We start from the raw sequence: 22861 nt of genomic DNA, 5'->3' as shown, positions 1-22861 counted from the left end.
TGCTGGTCTGCATTCATTTGGAACTTTGTACTCTGACAGCACCTGTGACAGTGTTACTGCATATAATAAGGGCTGATGGTTTCTACCTTATTGCTCATCAAAACAGTCTATTTGTCCATTAACCTATGTACAAAAGCTATAAAATTGTTCTGTCACTTTGGAGACCCTTTAAATTTACACATTATTCTTTGTGCCCTCACATATACCAACCTTATTTTATTGCTTTTTGATACTTTTATTTTTCAAAGTAAAAATTAGTTACTATTATTTCTTTATTGAGAGTCTTTATGTGTATGTATTGGAATAGACTTATTGCTGCATTTTCTTGTTATACGTCCATACCCTTTTTTTACATTTCAAAATTGTTTTGAGAATCTTTACTTGTATGACTCAAACATATGGTTGTGTCAGCACAGCATTATTTGTGGTGCTATCTTTTCTTTGTTACTATGTGAAAACTTAACTGTGAAGATTTTACAGTGCATTTAATGAATGAATGTGTGTGATATGTATTCTGTACAAACATTTGAAGAGTTTAACTAATATATCTCTGTATAGGGAGAGCACATTTGTGCTACACTGTTACACAGTATTTGGTGTTTTATCTCTTGCAGACAGTAATGATTGTATGTGAAATAATTTAATATCATGTATGATAAATGTGTGACACATTTGTGTCATTTGCTGTACCCTCTCAGTTCATTGTATCTTGATTCCTTTCACATTCCAGGAATTTTTTGCCCATCACACTGGTATTTTAAATATAGAACAGCTGCTTTTATATGAACGTTATATTTTTAATTTATAACTGCATGTTGTTGAAAATTCAGAAGAAAGATAATTTCTGTTATTAACTCTTCAGTATTACTTCTATTGCTCTGGTACAATGTTGAGCTAATGTTTCATTCCCCTTAGAACAGAAGAAAGATGTGAAGACCTCAATGTTCAATTTTATATTGATATATTTGTGAATTACTTTTTGTGAAAGCTTGTCGTTAATGTGTAAGTTATAGTGATTTACACATAGTTGCTGGAAAGCCTCTGTCTGGAGGTGTCATTTTCGTACATCACAGCATTCTCAGTTTCTGTGATTTGCTATCAGTTATCTTGTGTGACTGATTTCTGATATTTCAAATGTGGGAGTGAGTGTCAGTCTTCAAGAGCTAATCTTATCACTCACATTGTGGCAAACTGAAATAGTCTATGATCCTTACTTTATAAATTCACAGATTTTGAAGAAAGAAAGGATCCATTCCTGGGTTAAAACTTACAGCCCCAGTTACTGTTAAATCTCAACAATATGAAATTTATTCTGGTAGATGGGTGTTTAATTTGCCAGTCTGTTTCACCACTGCAAGCACTGCCTGCCCACTTAATAGGACAAGTAATTCTTGACACATGTTTTGTAAAATTCTGGAATGTAAAAACAAAGTAACATGGGCAGTTATCTCCAGTTGATGAGCAAACAGATATGAAGACACTTAGAGAAACTTGTATAGCATGTTAGAGCCAAACTTTATTTCCTGCAATACTGCTTTTGTCCGTCCCTCTATTCTTTGAAGAGCTACCTACTATCAATTTCTAAATTCTTCTCTCTTGTGCCTCCTCCCGCCCTCCCTCCATTTCTTTCTGCATCCATCAATCTACATCTGTAGTCTACAAGCCTACTAATGGTCTTCAGGGAAAGGTACTTCTGATGACAATCCCATTTCCACCTTTATCTTTTCCATTCACGTTGAGGAAGGGAACACAGTGGCTACCATGCTGGACTTGCTTTCGGGAGGATGACAGTTCAAATCTCTGTTTGGCCATCCAGACTTAGGTTTCCGACTATTTTTCTAAGTACTTCCTTTGAAAGGTCACTGCTGATTTCCTTTCCCATTCTTACCTAATCTGAGTTTGTGCTCCATCTCTAATGACCCAGTTGTTGACAAGACATTAAGCACTAGTCTTCCTTCCTTTTCCCATTCTCAAATATTGTGAGAGAAGAATGACTTTTGGCAATTCTCTGTGTGATTTCTGATTTCCCATATTTCTCGTCATGGTCATTTTGTGAACTGTATGTGAGAGGAGGTAGTATATTGTTCAACTCTTCTTGGCTGCTCTTGGAATTTTAAGAATAAACTTGTCTGTGATTTACAATGTCTCTCTTCTAACATCCAGTGATGGAGTTTATTTAGATCTCCTTAACACACTTAAACTTTGTAAATGAACTTGTAACAAAACTAGTCAAACTTTGTTGGATTTTCTGTATCTCTTCCATTAATCCAACCTTGTAGTGATCCCAAACTGACAAGCAGTATTCAAGAATGGGTCCAGCAGTTGTTTTGTAAGTCACTTCGTTTTGCGGTCGAATTATATTTCCTTAAGAGTCTTACAGTTAATCTCTATTTGGCATGTTCTTTTCCTAACATTCCCTTCATCCCGCACTTCCTGTCTCTGACCCTCTGTTGCTCACTGCATGCCTACACTTCCCCTGTAGTATGATCTAGAGTGGCATCCTCACATTATTTAAATTACTTTAAGCTAATGTGGTTATTAATGTGGTTATTAATGTGGTTATCTCTCTCCTTGTTCATGAAGACAGAATCAGGGCTCAGTAATAAAAGGAAGAACTAAGATTAAACAGAGTATGTGTGCTACCGATTTTAGAGAAAATACATGCAAGTGTTGTTGAGCTGTTTTTTTTTTGTTATCATGAGTAACTGGTAGGCTGTTCCAGAATTGACTTAGTATATGAAAATGACTGTCATCTTGGTCCGTAGGAGTTAATCCAGAGAGGATTGTATGTATTATCATGGGCAAGCTCTTGAAATTGCCACAGTGCATTGGTTTATGCTTACTAGTAATCAGTATTTTAGTATGATGACTGACACATATCTTAAGAAGGAACATTTTGCTGAGAATGTTGTGAATGTTACAAGAAAGTTGTGATTTTTTTCCCTTATTTTCTGCCAGACTGAAAATAAGAATGTTTGAATTTGTTTTTGGATGGGATCCATCTTGAGCAACACAATTTTATAAAAGAAGACAAAATGTGTTTGCTCAAGGCAGATCCCATCAAAAAACAAATTTACTTGTAAGCAAACACAAGTAGAAGAGCCTCAACCTCAATATGAATAATAATTTTTTACTTTAATTCTCTTTCCCTTTCCCTACCCCTCCCATCCCCTCCCCTCCCCTCCCACTCCCCTCTCCGTGCCCCTCTCAAGGCCTTGTGACTTAGGTTTCACATTAGAAATATTCCATATCGTTGTGCCCTATTCATGTTACGTAATACTTTTTATCATCTGTATTCATATAATCATAAAATTTGTACATGATCCTGTGTTTCATATTAGAAATATTTCATGTTGTTGTACCCTATCGTGTTACATCATAACTGTTTCATATATATTCATAAAATTTATATGGAACCTGTGCCAAAAAAGTTCCTTCTAGTACTATTTGTCTTCTGTGTCTTGATGTACATTATTATAATCAGTCTTCCATCTTTTCGAATGCTTCATTGAATTTCATAATTTTTGTCTAATATGAGCATTCGGCTTGCTGAACTTTCGTTATTACATTTTGATTTGACTGTTTGCTGTGTGTCTGATTTTAGTATTTGAGCTTCTTGAATAGTTTTGATGTTTCACAAGCGAGAGAAGATTGCCGAAACAAATAGACTAAAAATATGTATGTACCAGTAAAAAATTTTCAACCCAAGTTTGTCATTTGGGGTGACAATGAAGAATGACAAAATTGATAAGATATCATTACACATGTATAGAACATTAAAAAAGAGAAGGGGATCTGTTTCCTGCTGTCATGAATTCACTGTACAGTTATTTTTTCCACCTATGCATCCACTTTCTTTTCACAACATTTGTGTTTAATTAGTCGTACCAGACCTTAAGCCTTCCAAATCCAGTTGTTTGCCAGGCATGAGTATTACTGTGACAGTATGAACTTCCTTCATTATTACTTTGGTTGTTCCTTTCTTGCTCTGTACAAATATTCACTTTTCACTCATGTCATTTCTGCAATTTCTATTTCAGTGTTAAATGTAGGTTATTCAGCTGCTTCTCCTGTGCATCTTTCTTAAAAACCAGGTATATTTGAAATGGTTAACTTACATGGTAATATCTCAGTAGATATGCAGGTAGACATCATCATGTAAACACTGTTCTCGTGCAGCCATTCAGTTAGTCTGACCTATTCAGGTGCCTCAACAGTAATATGTGAAACAAATATGGTTGTAGCACTAAACATTGCCAGCTTTGAGTAGGACATTTATGTAGAGTTTCTTGTTTTCCTGGTACATCTCTTTTATAAATATTGTGTACTTTTTGAATACTTTTTTCCTTCCACGCCTGATTGTTTTTGTTTCTTCATGAATTTTCTGTCCAGTCTCCTTGTTTCAAAAAATAGCATCCATGACACATCTGTGTTCTGTGAAATCATTATTGGCAGTTTGTACCTTCTTCTCAACCCTAGAATGTATTGGTTTTATAGGTTTCAAAGGGGTGCAAAAAAAAAAAAAAAAGTTGCAGCTTGCCTCAACATGTTTTGTTCCATTGCATATAACTTACTTTTTATTTAGATTAAAAATTCTTCTTCTTTACTATTGCTATCCCATTTCTTTCATTATTTCCTCATCTCAGCAGAAGTTTTTTGCTTCATCTCACTGCTTTCTAAACTTGTGCACTGCTCCCCCCCCTCCCCTTTTTTTTGTCTCTTTCAGAAACTTGTTATGGTATTATGTCAGTCTTGCTTTGTTAGATCTTCATTTCTTTTTTCATGTTGAATATTTATGTAAAGCAATTATTTAGTGTCCCAACTTGTTCCTATGTAGACATCCTGTTCAAAATTCGTGTAATGAATTTTTATTAGTTACATGCATGTTTGCTTGTAGTTTTGTCATTAACAAAGTAACCCACTTTACTGTCAAATCCACATTTATCCCTGAGTTTTTTTGTATTTGTCCTGTCTCACCATCTGTGCTGCAATGTGTGTAGCTCTACTGTTCATAGATCATTGTTCTGGGTTGATGATGTTCTTATCCTGTACATTAAGTTTTTCTGTATCTGTTGAGTTTCCTCTATTTTCAGGAGACATGTTCTCTATCTGTGTGGTATCCTCTCCCTTCCAGCTGTTGTTTGTTGAACATTTGTACGTTACTCAGGTTTTCTTTGTTTTTGCATATTTTGGTGTGTGTGTGTGTGTGTGTGTGTGTGTGTGTGTGTGTGTGTGTGTGTGTGTGTGTGTGCGTGTGCGCGCGCACATGCCAGATTTCAGCATTACTTTTTAAGTTCTAAAAGTATGTGCGATGACTGTGCTTGTAAACAGAATATTGAGTTTTCAACTGTTTTTTCATCCTAAAGGATGTACTAAATATTGAGAGTATTAGTTGGTCAGACAATTTCGGATGAGACATTCCACACCACCAGTGTAACTGTTTTGCTTGTAATTAGTTAACAATTAGTGAAATCTTCTGAGTTTTTAATGTTACCTATCTAAAATTTTTTGCATTGCTTACATTGCATTGCTGATTATGTATTTACACAGTGGCGTTGGAGTCAGTGTGATTGACAGATGTGTCTGCTGACACTGTGTCAGTAGATCCGACAAATTTCGACAAATACAAATACAAATACATACAGGTATATAGTCAGATGACAGCATTGTTCAGTGTACATGGTAAGACTGGTACACACAAACTGTTGTTAACTTAATCACATGCAATTTCTTACTGCATTATTTCAGATCTTACGTGTTTCTTTTTAGAATGACAGTAGCCTCACCAATCACAGTGACTCCGAACTGTCAGTCACAGAGTTCTTTAAAAACATGAAAATAACTTAGTACGTGTTATGTGTGAAGTTCTCTTATCTCTTAAGAGAAAATATTACCTATGTAATATGCAAACATAAGTTTGATAAAATGCATTTATTTATTTTGTAATTTCAGTATATGAATTGTGCCAAATATTCCATCACTGCCATGAATGTGATGTTGCTTTAATAATTAAATGTTTTGAATATCCAGTAATGGATTTTAAAAAAGGCTGTGTGTTTTTCTTCACCATCTTAATATTACTCTTTTTATAGTTTTCTTTTCTTATGGAAGGTGAGCCTGATGATATACTCTGTACAATTAAAAATAATTGACAACTGTAAAAAAATGAAAAAGTTATAAAACTATCAATCTCTTCAGTTTTGATATTCTTTTTTTGAACAATTCTTGTGAATTGTAACGATTAATGTCTGGATAAGTCGTGAAAGTAGATGTACAGTAGTACTTTGTTGTGCGACAATTTGACAGTTTGATAATTGCTCATTATTTTATTATGTCATTCTTTTTTTTTCTCTTATTGATTTCTAAGTGCGCAGTGTTAATTTTGCTCATCTCAGATTGATCTCTCTGTTGTTTTTACAGGTGTTATATTTGCCAGTCTTCTAACAACAGCATTTTTTATGTGTTTCTTTGATTCCAGTATTTACAATGAGTAATTTATTTTGTCACTGTCATAGAAAAGAGTATGCAAGCATATTTTTGCAGAAAACAAAATTTGAAACAAGAAGGGGATTCAAGCAATCATTTCCACATCCCACCCATCATTTTAATGTTTAAAGTAAATGACTTTTCCTTAAAGAATGCTTTTTATTGTGGCTTAGCTATCAAGCATTCATTATGCTTCAAAGTACTAGTGTACAGTATCCATGAGACAATTAACTGTACCATGATGTTAATCTTTTCACAAATATGTACAAAATGCATTATGTTTCAAAAATTGTATTGGCTCTTTTTAGTTTTTCTTTCTTTTTTGTCAAAAGTAAAGAATGTTACCATTCATTGTAATTTCTTAGTTTTTAGTGCCACATTATGTATAATTATTGATTTTTTTTCGGTCGTGTTTATAATGGATTTCTGTGTCATGATATTAAATATGTGAAAAACAGAAATTTTGAAGAGACATTTAAGGTGGAACAGAATCTATTTGTGTTTGACATATTTTAATTTTTTTCTGTTTTACAGCTATCACAATTTGTAAAATGTTATTTTATTTATTGTAGTAACACCTACACTTCCATATTTATGTCAGTATGAATTTGATTAATGCAATTTTTCTGTTTTTCTTTGTATTCTGTTCTGTGTAGAAGTTTGGTGTTACTACTGTTTACAACATAGGCTTATGTACATGGAATGCAGAGTTCCTTCACAGATCATTCTTTAATTTTGACCAGGTCATATGCTGAGCTTTAACAATCTCTAAATACAAGAAACATTCTGCCATTTCAGTTGACAGTTTGAATGAATAAGGTTTCATGAGCCCATTTCTTGTCTTTGTTTTATAACTACAACATTATTGATATATCAAACATCTGTGTACTACCACAATTCTTTTTTAAAAAAATAAAAAGGCATGTGGCTCACAGCCTAGTGCAAGCCTTTCAACAGGTTGTGTATCTGTTTCTGCATTTTCCCCTTCCCCTGAGTGTCGGTAACAGTAGCTGTTAGGCTACACATTGTACTAAGTGCGGTGGTGCTGGGGTTAAAAGGCACAGGTCTTGCATTCAGTATGTTGATAGTGAAAATCCCCATTTGACAGTCATGATTTAGATTTCCATACTTTTGTTAAGTTATGAAGACAAATGCTGGGATGATTCCAGAATGAATTCAGACTCTACAGTGGAGTGTGTGCTGATTTGAAACTTTGTTAGCTTAAAGCTGCATCCAACAAACAGTTTTAATCTGCCAGAAAGTTGTGAATGCCAGGATGGTTTCTTTGAAGAGGGAAAGAGCCGCTTTCCGTCCTCTCCCAATGTGATATTGTGCTTTGTCTATAGTGACACCAGCATGGAAGTGGAACTGAACCCTAATCTTCATCCTTATTCCAGTATTTCCTTTGTAAAGCCATCCTTAAGCATGTTTGTACACAAAGATAGGAAAGCCAAAGATAACAAATATGCAACAAGAAATGTAGGATTGTGGAACATTTTGCAACAGAATAGGAATTGCAGCAGATGGCACATGTAAAACTCTTTGTAAAACTTAACTGTTGTAGTGCTACACATTCATTTAGAGCAATAGTGAAGGTAAAAGTAATTCAATTTGGAAAAGCATGATGACCATCGAGGACTATCCTGAAAGAGTAAAATTTTGCCTATCAAGACACAAACATTACTTCCATCTTTCATGGCAATTTGTCAACTGTTTCCTGAGAATAATACTTACAGTAAATTCTACTTAATTTACAATGCAGTTTTTTCTCTTGAGCTGTTGCATACGTAAGGCAGACATCTCAGTAGCCATCCTGCAGGTCCATAATAAGATACTAAAAGTACAAAAGCTGTGTTCAATGGTCACTTACATTTATTTTATACACACACTCAACTGGTGGCACAGACCACAGTGCAGCAGTTTTCTTAGAAGTGACATGCTTTATTATGAGGCTTTCGCCGCAATTGTGGCCTAACCCACAGCACACTGGTTTGTGGGAATGGGCACTGGAAGATCTTGACGTTTGCAGAATTGATGTGTAAGGTAGTGATTGCAGCATATAGCAATGATTGTGGTATACATAATGTAGTATGGTGTCCGGTAATTAGCTATATATGGAGCTAACCATTATAGTGTTTTTAGACGATTTTTTTTGTATGGGTTAGGCCATTATTGTTTCGATGCACTTGGCCGTAATTCACGAAATGTGGGGTAGCCTGTTTTTGCTTTAAACACTGTAGTCAAAGATTGGACAAGATACACACGAGGCGTTAATGTTCATCATCCGTATCATCATTACAGGGATGGTGTCGCCACACGGCTGGGCAGATGTTATCAAGCTACAGTAATAAATATGGCACACCGGGGATACAAATTGCAGCAAGGTCTTAAAATCATTCTTCTTCAATGCACTAATAGTGTGTTCATTGGGATATAGTATGTCCAGAGTCTCAGTTACTTTCGACCCACGTTTAGCAAAACTGACATCAGTAAACGGGACATCTTGCTCATTGGAGTTCTTATAAAACATGATATGAGGAGAGGATGCTTTATACTGAAGCCACTGAATATGGAACCATTGCACCCTGGTATTTTGTGTCGACACTTTATGGTTCCGTATGTTTCTCTCTAAACATACTGTGGACGTGAAATCAATCCTTGTCATCTGCACAGAAGTGAAGGGTTGTTTTTTTGTGCAGTGATTATGACATTCATCCAGTCAGAGGATGTGTATATGTTCAGGTGAAATTTTCTATTCTTCACGATTATACTAAAGTCCTGGACACATGGTAGGTATGAATTCTCACTGTTTAGGAATTTATGGTGGATTACTTCCGGTGTGAAGTCTGCATGCAGAACCATGAATTGACACAATAAGTGCCTGCCACATTGATCCAAGTACATAATCAGTTGCTTTGTTTGAACATTATGCTTACTGTAATGCATGAGACATGATCCTATTTCTTGCAGTCCTCAGGATGCTTCGCTCTCACTCCTTACATACATGGTAGCTTTCTTGGTACATAGGTCATGTATTCCAATGCAGTATGTCCACAATTGCTGCTTGTAGCAACAGATACCTGTCGTAAGTACCAGTGTCGGTAAAGTCCTCATCAAATCAAAGGCAATCATGGACGTATCATCCTGATGCCTCTCTTCTGCTGCATCACGATGCATTCCCATCTGCACGCTATCGGCTTTTCATTGATGAACTCTTTCACGTTCCCATTTACCCTTCTCTTCTGTGGTGTCAATTGCAGCATGTTTGATGTTATAGAGGTCATATTTATGGCAGGAATCAATCAGAGGGGGGTGAAAGGACAGGTTAAATCTTTTATTGAATATTTGACCAAACTTGTAGTACGAGACTAGATCATCGTGCTCAGCTTTATACAAATGGTATAACATCCCCATGCTCAGGTCTGGTGACAAATACTTCTGATCCACTGTTTCATTCATTCGTGCATAATGGCTCCTATATGCTAGAAACCATTTAATGAAGTTCTCTATCACAACCGTCTTTGTTAGTAGTGTGCCTCGCTTATTGATGGGTGCTGCACTTTGTGTGAAAATCTGCAAAATGTTCTTAAAGAACATTTTACACACCTTCATGTCCACTCCCTTTTCATTTTGGAAATGGTATAGGCGTGTTGTTACTCGTCGCAACTCTGTTGTACCAGAGGAATATGCGCGTGCCATAGGGACTATCTTCACCATAGCAAAAATGTATGCCAACTGCAAGTCGAAACTACGTAATGCGTAGAACAAGTCAAATAGATGTTGCTGGTGTTCAGGTGAAAAATATTGACCACATTCCTTCCGACACGTGCATGCACCGAGGGTGGGACAATTCTTTAGCACTACATTTCCCTTCACATTAATGTATTCTTTCCCTTTAGAGCCCTTTTCTTTTCAAATATTCCATGCCGACAGGTGTGCATTCCAGACCCATTTTCTTCTTCGTTGCAGTGCAATTATGGTACCCGTACTATGGTTCCCTTCCGGTATGTCTATGGTTAACATAGTGGGAATGGTATCTTTCGATGTACCAGGTAGATTGGGCCCTGCTAACACGAGATATAACTCATCTGCTGTACCACTTGCACGCTGGCTGAATGGGCCAGGTGCACATTCCACATCTGAGGCATCGGTAGTAGTGTCCAATCCAAATAGGTCTCAAATGGAAATGTCCCATATCTGCACCGGTGTCCATATCAAGTCATATGAGTCCAACAAGGGAAAGTGACACCATCCTTACCTTGCAATGCGGCTTCAACATTGTCATTATGTAGCACTTGCGAACACACTCTCTCTCTCTCTCTCTCTCTCTCTCTCTCTCTCTCTCTCTCTCTCTCTCTCTCTCTCTCTAATGATCGTTCAGCAATGTGTCGACCACAATACTGTGAGTCTATACTGCAGCTGTGTCCTCCACCGGCCTTCAAGTACTGTATGGCGTATGGTAGGCTGTCCCATTGGCCCACTCGCTATGCATACATGGCGCAATAGTGACCTATGTGGCATAGGTCACTATTGCACTTCATTCTGTGTGGCACTGCACAGTGTATAAACAACAGCTGACGCTGCCACATTGTCCATGGTGTCTGAATACATGTCTGGCGACTGTAGGACATAATGGTAGGGTGTAAAGTGATGTTCTGTGTGAATATCTCATTTTTTCCAAAAATGTGGGTTAGGCCACTATTCCACTGATAGCTTCATATGTGAATATGCCCCTTCACCAACTTTTCTCTTCTTGTACAACTGTAGTTAAATAATGACTGAAGATCTGTGGTGTGGACAATAAAGACACTAGTATAAATATTCGAGTACTGTCTGTCAAAAACAAAATTATCTTGCAATTTTTTGGTGCATAGAGAAACTTTTAAAGAGATGAGTGGGAAATAGTCTTTGAGCTAGTGGCAGTGCTCAATAAATTTTGTGTGTGTGTAACACAAACAAACTAATAATATTTATATTTCAATTGTGTAAAAGGTGAGTAATCAAATTGCTCCTTGTTCCATGTATTGTACTGCATATGACACATGTAGTAGCAAGAAGACTTGTGGAAAATTCAGATTTTTTGGGAGAGTTGCAATACCAAGGAGTAGGGGGAGATGATGATCACAATTTCAGAACACTGAATGAGAACGGAGCACCCCACATTGTCAGACTTTTCAGACCATTTGCTGCTTTAGTTGTTACCAGCTTTGATGCTGTATTGAAACTTCCTGGCATTAAAGCTGTATGTTAGATGGTGACTCATACCTAGACTCGCGCCCTTTATGGGCAACACTGTTACTAGGTTATCAGAAGTATAAAGTGTGCCAGATAGTTCAGTCAGTAAGAGCACAGTGTGGAAGGGTCTGCCATGGAGCCTCAGTAAAGTGCACAGTTTTAATCTAGAGGAAAATTTGGAGGCTGGTATTTTGCTGTTTTGTGCAAACCTTTTTCTCATTAAGGTCACATGTAATTTGCATAGCTGAATTGGAATTATTTAATAATTGATTTTCACTTCTCTGTCAGCAACAATGGACCAGATGCCACTGTACTTGATATAAGAATTTGTTACTTTAACAAAGCTAAGCAATGATATAACACCTGACATTTGCTGCATGTGCTTTACCACCATTACTAATAAATATGAGCTCCCCAACAGGAATTCGAGAAAGAAAGGCATTAGTTACTGACTTGCTCAGTGTAAACTGGCTTGCTAAATGTTAGAATGAAGTAACTTTGGGATGATGTGTCATTGCCAAGTAACATAGCTTACATAAAAAAGCTTCTACAGTATGCCACTGAAGGTAATTAAAAGAAATACACATTAAGATGAACAGAAATGATGCTCTTATTCTACAACAAGAAGTGTGCTCACATCACTGCAATTTACGATAGTGCCTGGGACATTACAAAAGATGGGAAACGCTTTTTAATAGACTGTATGATCACCATGAAGAACAAAGTGTGCTCTGCAACACACTTCCAGGCTCCATGGTAAGGAGTTTTTGTGGTATGGGGTTCCAGCACACTTGACAACTGCTGGATGGTTGTTAGTGCGTATAGATGAGCTTTAGTATATCTCCCAAGCACATCCCACACATCCTAATTTACTTCAGCAATGCAGGAAGGACAGTCCATTCACCGAATATTGTCTCATTTCAAGAGCTCCTGCGCTGTTTGATGCAGTCGAGAATTGTCATCCACACCTAAAAAGACACACATGGGTGAGTCCCTTCGTGCCAGTTGCACAATGTTCTGGCCATCTATTGCTGTAGTTGACCACAGCTGACCACCTCCTGTCATTTGGACAGCAGTGCCTGTGGTTTGGAATGCTCTCTATGCATGTAAGACAACATTACAAGTGCTACCAAACTTTTAGTCTACATTCTTCACACTCCATCCTCTTTCCAGTTTCTCAGTGACTCTTCCTTGGATGCAAATGTTATGTCCGGGCCATGTTGTAATGGATATCACTACAGTGCATCACTACTGCTTGCCGAGTGATGCACACACGGTCTTTTCCTGTTACTTCAACTACCTTGTGCTGCGGGGCCAACCCCATTCGGTACTGTAGTTACACTGACTTCTTGCCATGCGAAGTCTGGCTTTCTGTACCCGACTGGGAGACCTCTGCCAAGATGCTCCCACACTTTCATGCATTTCTGTCAAGTTTCTAATATGTCATGTTACTTTACCTAGCTCGTCCTAATGATGCACACTGCCATATGCTAAATAAATAAATTTAGTTAAGTTTTGCAGAGTAGTGTATTTTTGTGCAGACTTCAGTGTACAAAAGCAAGTTACTTTTGTGAAAAATGTCAGTCATATAATAAACTGAAATAAAATATCAGGTACTATTGATTATCCATCTTGAGCTTAGTGCAGTTTAATTAAAGAGAATTACATCAGATGGGTTTTGCTTTCATTTATTTAGCATTTTCCGTGATTATTTTGCAAATTCGATACACATGCTTGTACATTTTTGGTTGTTGTTGTTGTTGTTGTTGTCTTCAGTCCTGAGACTGGTTTGATGCAGCTCTCCATGCTACCCTATCCTGTGCAAACTTCTTCATCTCCCAGTACCTACTGCAACCTACATCCTTCTGAATCTGCTTACTGTATTCATCTCTTGGTCTCCCTCTACGATTTTTACCCTCCACGCTGCCCTCCAATGCTAAATTTGTGATCCCTTCATGCCACAAAACGTGTCCTACCAACCGATCCCTTCTTCTAGTCAAGTTGTGCCACAAACTTCGCTTCTCCCCAATCCTATTCAATACCTCCTCATTAGTTACGTGATCTATCCACCTTATCTTCAGCATTCTTCTGTAGCACCACATTTCGAAAGCTTCTATTCTCTTCTTGTCCAAACTAGTTGTTGTCCATGTTTCACTTCCATACATGGCTACACTCCATACAAATACTTTCAGAAACGACTTCCTGATACATAAATCTATATTCGATATTAACAAATTTCTCTTCTTAAGAAACGCTTTCCTTGCCATTGCCAGTCTGCATTTTATATCCTCTCTACTTCGACCATCATCAGTTATTTTACTTCCTATATAGCAAAACTCTTTTACTACTTTAAGTGTCTCATTTCCTAATCTAATTCCCTCAGTATCACCCGATTTAATTTGACTACATTCCATTATCCTCGTTTTGCTTTTGTTGATGTTCATCTTATATCCTCTTTTCAAGACACTGTCCATTCCGTTCAACTGCTCTTCCAAGTCCTTTGCCGTCTCTGACAGAATTACAATGTCATCGGCGAACCTCAAAGTTTTTACTTCTTCTCCATGAATTTTAATACCTACTCCAAATTTTTCTTTTGTTTCCTTTACTGCTTGCTCAATATACAGATTGAATAACATCAGGGAGAGGCTATAACCCTGTCTCACTCCTTTCCCAACCACTGCTTCCCTTTCATGCCCCTCGACTCTTATGACTGCCATCTGGTTTCTGTACAAATTGTAAATACCCTTTCACTCCCTGTATTTTACCCCTGCCACCTTTAGAATTTGAAAGAGAGTATTCCAGTCAACATTGTCAAAAGCTTTCTCTAAGTCTAGAAATGCTAGAAACGTAGGTTTGTCTTTTCTTAATCTTTCTTCTAAGATAAGTCGTAAGGGCAGTATTGCCTCACGTGTTCCAACATTTCTACGGAATCCAAACTGATCCTCCCCTAGGTCCGCATCTACCAGTTTTTCCATTCGTCTGTAAAGAATTCGCGTTAGTATTTTGCAGCTGTGACTTATTAAACTGATAGTTCGGTAATTTTCACATCTGTCAACACCTGCTTTCTTTGGGATTGGAATTATTATATTCTTCTTGAAGTCTGAGGGTATTTTGCCTGTCTCATACATCTTGCTCACCAGCTGGTGTAGAGTTTTGTCATGACTGGCTCTCCCAAGGCCGTCAGTAGTTCTAATGGAATGTTGTCTACTCCGGGGGCCTTGTTTCGACTCAGGTCTTTCAGTACTCTGTCAAACTCTTCACGCAGTATCGTATCTCCCATTTCGTCTTCATCTACATCCTCTTCCATTTCCATAGTATTGTCCTCATGTACATCGCCCTTGTATAAACCTTCTACATACTCCTTCCACATTTCTGCCTTCCTTTCTTTGCTTAGAACTGGGTTGCCATCTGAGCTCTTGATATTCATACACATGGTTCTCTTCTCTCCAAAGGTCTCTTTAATTTTCCTGTAGGCAGTATCTATCTTACCCCTAGTGAGATAAGCTTCTACATCCTTACATTTGTCCTCTAGCCATCCCTGCTTAGCCATTTTGCACTTCCTGTCGATCTCATTTTTGAGACGTTTGTATTTCTTTTTGCCTGCTTCATTTACTGCAATTTTATATTTTCTCCGTTCATCAATTAAATTCAATATTTCTTCTGTTACCCAAAGATTTCTAGCAGCCCTAGTCTTTTTACCTACTTTATCCTCTGCTGCCTTCACTACTTCATCCCTCAGAGCTACCCATTCTTCTTCTACTGTGTTTCTTTCCCCCATTCCTGTCAATTGTTCCCTTATACTCTCCTTGAAACTCTGTACAACCTCTGGTTCTTTCAGCTTATCCAGATCCCATGTCCTTAAATTCCCACCTTTTTGCAGTTTCTTCAGTTTTAACCTACAGGTCATAACCAATAGATTGTGGTCAGAGTCCACATCTTCCGTGATTATTTTGCAAATTCGATACACGTGCTTGTACATTTTTGGTTGTTGTTGTTGTTGTGGTCTTCAGTCCTGAGACTGGTTTGATGCAGCTCTCCATGCTACTCTATCCTGTGCAAGCTTCTTCATTTCCCAGTACCTACTGCAACCTACATTCTTCTGAATCTGTTTAGTGTATTCATCTCTTGGCTTCCCTCTACAATTTTTACCCTCCACACTGCCCTCCAATACTAAATTGGTGACCCCTTGATGTGTCAAAGCATGTCCTACCAACCGATCCCTTCTTCTAGTCAAGTTGTGCCACAAACTTCTCTTCTCCCCAATCCTATTCAATACCTCTTCATCAGTTATATGATATGCCCACCTAATCTTCAGCATTCTTCTGTAGCACCCCATTTCAAAAGCTTCTATTCTCTTCTTGTCCAAACTATTTATCTTCCATGTTTCACTTCCATATATGGCTACGCTCCATACAAATACTTTCAGAAACGACTTCCTGACACTTAAATTTATACTCAATGTTAACTAATTTCTCTTCTTCAGAAGCACTTTCCTTGCTTAGAACTGGGTTTCCATCTGAGCCTTTGATATTCATACAAGTGGTTCTCTTTTCTCCAAAGCTTTCTCTAATTATCCTGTAGGCAGTATCTATCTTACCCCCTAGTGAGATAAGCCTCTACATCCTTACATTTGCTCTCTAGGCATCCCTGCTTAGCCATTTTGCACTTCCTGTCGATCTCATTTTTGAGACGTCTGTATTCCTTTTTGCCTGCTTCATTTACTGTATTTTTATATTTTCTCCTTTCATCAATTAAATTCAATATTTCTTCTGTTACCCAAGGATTTCCACTAGACCCCATATTTGTACCTACTTGATCCTCTGCTGCCTTCACTGCTTCATCCCTCAAAGCTACCCATTCTTATTCTACTGTATTTCTTTCCCCCATTGCTGTCAATTGTTCCCTTATGCTCTTCCTGAAACTGTCAACAACTTCTGGTTCTGTCAGTTTATCCAGGTCCCATCTCCTTAAATTCCTACCTTTTTGTAGTTTCTTCAGTTTTAATCTAGTTTGTAACCAATAGATTGTAGTCAGAGTCCACATCTGCCCCTGGAAATGTCTTACAATTTAAAACCTGGTTCCTAAATCTCTGTCTTACCATTATGTAATCTATCTGAGACCTTCTAGTATCTCCAGGGTTCTTCCATGTATACAACCTTCTTTCATGATTCTTGAACCAAGTGTTAGCTATCATTAATTTATGCTCTGTGCAAAATTCTACCAGGCAGCTTCCTCTTTCATTTCTTACCCCCAATCCGTATTCACCTACTACATTTCCTTCTCTCCCTTTTCCTACTTTTAAATTCCAGTCACCCATGAGTATTAAAGTTTCGTGTCCCTTCACTACCTGAATAATTTCTTTTATTTCATCATACATTTATTCAATTTCTTCGTCATCTGCAGAGCTAGTTGGCATATAAACTTGTACTAGTGTAGTAATCATGGGCTTCCTGTCTATTTTGGCCACAATAAGGCGTTCACTATGTTGTTTATAGTAGCTTACCTGCACTCCTATTTTTTTATTCATTATTAAACCTACTCCTGAATTACCCCTATTTGATTTTGTATTTATTACCCTGTATTCACCTGACCAAAAGTCTTGTTCCTCCTGCCACCGAACTTCACTAATTCCCACTATATCTAACTTTAACCTGTCCATTTCCCTCTTCAAATTTTCTAATCTACCTGCCCGATTAAGGGATCTGACATTCCACGCTCCGATCCGTAGAACGCCACTTTTCTTTCTCCTGATAACAACGTCCGCTTGAGTAGTCCCCGCCCGGATATCTGAATGGGGGACTATTTTACTTCCGGAATATTTTACCCAAGAGGACGCCATCATCATTTAATCATACAGTAAAGCTGCATGCCCTCGGGAAAAATTACGGCTGTAGTTTCCCCTTGCTTTCAACCATTCGCAGTACCAGCACAGCAAGGCTGTTTTGGTTAGTGTTACAAGGCCAGATCAGTCAATCATCCAGTCTGTTGCCCCTGCAACTACTGAAAAGCTTGCTGCCCCTCTCCAGGAACCACACGTTTTTCAGAATTATGGCCTTGTATTTCTTTCAGTTTTTGAGATACACACTTGTAGCACAGAATGAGTTGTAAGACATCACTCCTGTGCATAACAACAATTGGTTCAGTTGTACTGGATGACTAGTCTTGGATCCATGATCCAGTATATGTGCAGATGTCGAATACACTGAGTAGGAAATCAAGGGTTCACTTTGCGTATGTTCATTTTGTGACAGCCAACAACAATGGATACTGGAATAGAAATTTTCATCTTTCCTCTTTAAACAAGACCAAGGTGGCAGTGGTACTATGTATATTTTAATCCAATTTTGAAGTTCACCAATTTGTGTTTTACCCTTCTGGCAATTAATCAATTTATTTGTGTTTTCTAATTTTACTTCCAATTCATGAGAATTCAGTTTTGAAGAAAAGAGAAATAAATGTTTGCAACACTTAGATGTTCATCATGACTATCCACACACATCCAGAATCAAGTACAAATAATTGATTCAGTAGTTTGATGCAGGATGGGTCCACAGCCTTCCTGTAATTATTAAATAGCTGTTTCTTCTTATGGATATAAAAAAAACAGGGTGTATACGACCCAGGAGATCTGGGAAAAACCCAGGAATTTTTTCATCCGGGAAAAACCCGGGAATTTTTAGAATTCCGAGAATTTTTCATTGTTTTAGTTTTCAGTTAATTTTTTGTAATTTTGAGTGGTAAGAATCGATACTCTAACAAAGGATATTACTGTGTCCCGTTACTGCAGAATAATACTTCAACAATAAAACATAAACGAGAGAAAAAAAATGAAATTGACTTAAATTGCAACGGAAATGCGCCATATACAACGACGACACACAGTGCTCATGCAAGCGTCTGCCAATTGAAAATGTGTCAAAGGTCTCAGGAAGACTATGCAGTGCTTCATAACAACAAATTGTCTCCGATAAGCGTGAAGTCGGAACTGTTTACATTCGATTTGTTTTAGCTGTTACTCGAGGGCTCATGTGCATTAGCAGTTGAGTCACATTTGAGTAGTAGATTCTCCCGCTTCTGGCTACAGGAATGTGGCTGTTGGCTGTGCAAGCAGTCGCAGTAAGTAGTTAGATGCTACTGGAAAAAGGGGGCGTCAAATTCATATTCTCGAGGAAAAAAACTTGCTCCACGAAGCACCTAGCTTCCAGTGCACGTTTGTCAATCGATTATTCATGTGATTTTGAAACGTTTACCTTTGGTTTTTGAACACTTTTGAACACATTTTAAGTTGATTTCTGAATGAATCATAAGTTGACTTTTGAATGCATGCATAGTGTACGTGATGTGTCTGTCAGGAGAATCCTCGTTGCATCTAGAAATGAACTTTCTGCAGACAAAAGGGGACGGGGCTATACGAGCTGAGGGAGTAAAGCCGAATGGATGAATGCCAATCGCTGTCTGATTATGTGGTTGATTGGGTTTGCGAATGATCAGCATTGTTATAATTACTAGCGAAATCCATAGATTCGGACTACCAGTATGGAAATAAACGACTGACAGGAATAACAGGTGAGAAAGATTACGTATTATCTTCTCGGTGTATCCAAGGAAATGAAATTTGGACAGAATTTTTTTTGGCCAGAATGCTACACTAGTAAGCACCAATAGTACAGTCCCCGCGTAAGTTCTATTCTGGAAGTAACGCGGAAAACGTGTTGTTCGAATGCGTAATAATGCCTAACCGGAAAATAATCGCGGGATAACTAAACCTGTGATTCTGGCAGGGTTAGTGAATTTAATCGGCGAACAAATTTTGACAGTGGCAGCAATTGCTACAGAATTGGTGATGACAAGATTGTTTGCTAAAACGAGGAAGGAGAAGAAACGGAGACATCACACAGATTATGGAAGAATAAGACGATTCCAAATTTATAAAAAATTTCGTAATACTACTTTCCGATCTCATGCTGGAGAAGCTGGTGCGTATGAATGAAATGTGAGACTATTTCCTATCAACGCTTTTTGCTTGTAGTAGGCCTAATAGTCATTTGATATTGGTTCTTTGATTATATTCTGTCATGTTATAAAAATGGCAATTTGTGCCAAAACTGTTTCGTTTATTTGGTGTGTTACATAATTGCGGCCATATTAGAAAGGCTTATTTTGTTTTATCTAGCCTGACACGGAGTGTCGTATTAATGATCTATGGAACAAGTATTAATCTAATCTAGCACAGTGGCAAAATAGACGTAATCAGATCGACAAACCACACCAGTCTTTGGTATTATTTGCATTAACAGCCTTTTCAGTATTAGATAACGACATTTCGATTTTTCAAATAGCAAAACGTTTGACGAACTTTGATGAGGTAATAGATCCTTTCGCAGAAGGAAAGCACGCCATGTAAAGCTGTAGCAAGAGTAGAGAGAAAAAAATGTGTAATTTCTTGCTCATCTCTTGTCAGTATTGGTTTTATATATCCTATATTTAATTTTATGTCACACAAATATCAAGTTATTAACTAGTAGGCAATAAAGAGTTCAGATTTTCTGCAGAGTTCTTGTTCTCTCGATTACAAATAATCCCATTCGCAATTAATTGCGAGATTTTTTTTAAAAGAGGGGCAGGCTGTCAAACCGGCCTACTGGGAGCAGGAGAGGCACCACAGGACATATTCCACCTCCTGAATATAGTTTGGACGTGCGGTAGAAATATGCTTTATGAAGAGGCGTGGCCTGCACTTTGGCATACTTAAGAACAAATAACATGTCTTACATTTCCTCAAATACATATTTTTTTATGTTTCAGACTTTTCAGAAAGATGTGCGCTACTAGACGAACATATTTTGAAAATTCGATTTTTTAAAATATTGACCCGGTTCGCAAATGTCGTAGATCAGGGGTGATGCGCAGGGCAGTCATTTAGTGATTTTGCTGTTTCCCCTTCGTTTACTCTCACGTCAAATGAAAACAAAACGGATATCTTTAGCCGGGAGCTATCAAGTGAATTAAAACACATTCACACAATTACGGAAGGCTGCAATATGCCATTAGTTTCAGATTTTATTTAGTTTCCACCTTTCTGACAGTCAATCATTAATCGCCTTGCGAAGCAATGAAGTTATTTTTGTCTGTTTACTAAAGAAATTTGACTTTTGTTACCCTTTTCCACAGAGGCAGTCAATGTATTTGAAACGAAATGTTTAGTTCCACAGTACTTGCTAGTTTCAACTGTTCGCTGCATTTCAAGTGCACGTTTTCATTTTCTAGCACGTATGGCATAATGTTATAATAAAGAACGAAACATGATATAATACAGTACTGGTGCTTCAAGAAAAATTGCATCCCGAAAACCACACTGAAAAGCTTAATATCAGGTCGAGGTCTACTTCATTGGGAATCTGGACATACGAATGTGCCCTTTAAGCATGCACTTTATAACTGTGCACATTTTAGTATGGTTCACGAAATTCCGATGCTCTTACAGTACGCTCTGATGTCTTGTTTCTTTTATGACATAATGTATGGTCTTTCAATGTTTTACACGTACGTACATACGGGCTTCCTACGTCATGGTAGCTACACAAGCGCGGTGTCACCTGTTATCTGCGCTCACTGGCAACCGCTGAAACGAACCCATTTCTAACAGATCGCGGGAAAATATTGCGAATATTGGTTTGAAAAGCGTTACTTTCAAAGTAAATACCTGTTTACGTAAGTTGAACTATGTGCAATAATATGCCATGAATTTATTAAATCACAGAGCGTTTAACTCTCATTTAAAAATCAACTCTTTGATGCCGAGCCATTTAGAAGAATTTCGAACCCTGAAGATCAGATATGTATGTCAGTATTAAAAATTTTACTGGTAAATTTGTGTGTTATATCTTAAAGTGTAACACGCAAAAATGATCAACAGTATATGCGAAAGCTTAGCTTCTCTTGCAGCTTGAGACCAATATTATATATGAAAGCTTTTCTTTTCTTGTAGCAACACTATGTATATTAATTTAAACTATTAACTTTCCCTGTTTGTGTGTTCGTGCTACTTAACAGTGATGTTGCTGTTGGCTGACATCACGTGTCCCATGCTCTGAATATACGCGTCATCGGCTGGCGACATCACGCGACATGAGCTACGCACTACATACAAAAAAGCCCATCGAAATCTCGATTTCAATGATTCGGAAAGTAACATGTGTTTGGTGGAATTCCAATGTATACTTTCGTAATATGAAAATACACAGCGTACATGTTGCTGCACATCAAAGATATTTCCAAAACGTGTCTTTTTCCCTGAGTTTCATTTTCTAAAGTGCCGGGAAATTGTACGCTCGTGTATAAAACCAAGGATTGATAAGGGAAAATATACTGTCACCCAGGAGAAAGTGTATTTTTAACCGGGAGAAATACGGGATTTTTTTTTATAATTATGTGAAATCCTGAAAATCAAAAACTTTGTTGCCCCTGAAGCTGTTAGATAAGCAACCTGAAACTTGGACTGGGTATTTTAACCGTTTAGTATAGACAGACTGTTATATAAACTCCTGGAAATGGAAAAAAGAATACATTGACACCGGTCTGTCAGACCCACCATACTTGCTCCGGACACTGCGAGAGGGCTGTACAAGCAATGATCACATGCACGGCACAGCGGACACACCAGGAACCGCGGTGTTGGCCATTGAATGGCGCTAGCTGCGCAGCATTTGTGCACCACCGCCGTCAGTGTCAGCCAGTTTGCCGTGGCATACGGAGCTCCATTGCAGTCTTTAACACTGGTAGCATGCCGTAACAGCGTGGACGTGAACCGTATGTGCAGTTGACGGACTTTGAGCGAGGGCGTATAGTGGGCATGCGGGAGGCCGGGTGGACGTACCGCCGAATTGCTCAACACGTGGGGTGTGAGGTCTCCACAGTACATCGATGTTGTCGCCAGTGGTCGGCGGAAGGTGCACGTGCCCGTCGACCTGGGACTGGACCGCAGCGACGCACGGATGCACGCCAAGACCGTAGGATCCTACGCAGTGCCGTAGGGGACCTCACCGCCACTTCCCAGCAAATTAGGGACACTGTTGCTCCTGGGGTATCGGCGAGGACCATTCGCAACCGTCTCCATGAAGCTGGGCTATGGTCCCGCACA

Source organism: Schistocerca gregaria, chromosome 7 (genome assembly GCF_023897955.1).
Source record: "Schistocerca gregaria isolate iqSchGreg1 chromosome 7, iqSchGreg1.2, whole genome shotgun sequence".
In the NCBI taxonomy this organism is placed as follows: Eukaryota; Metazoa; Arthropoda; class Insecta; order Orthoptera; family Acrididae; genus Schistocerca; species Schistocerca gregaria.
Note: the sequence above shows the minus strand (reverse complement) of the source record.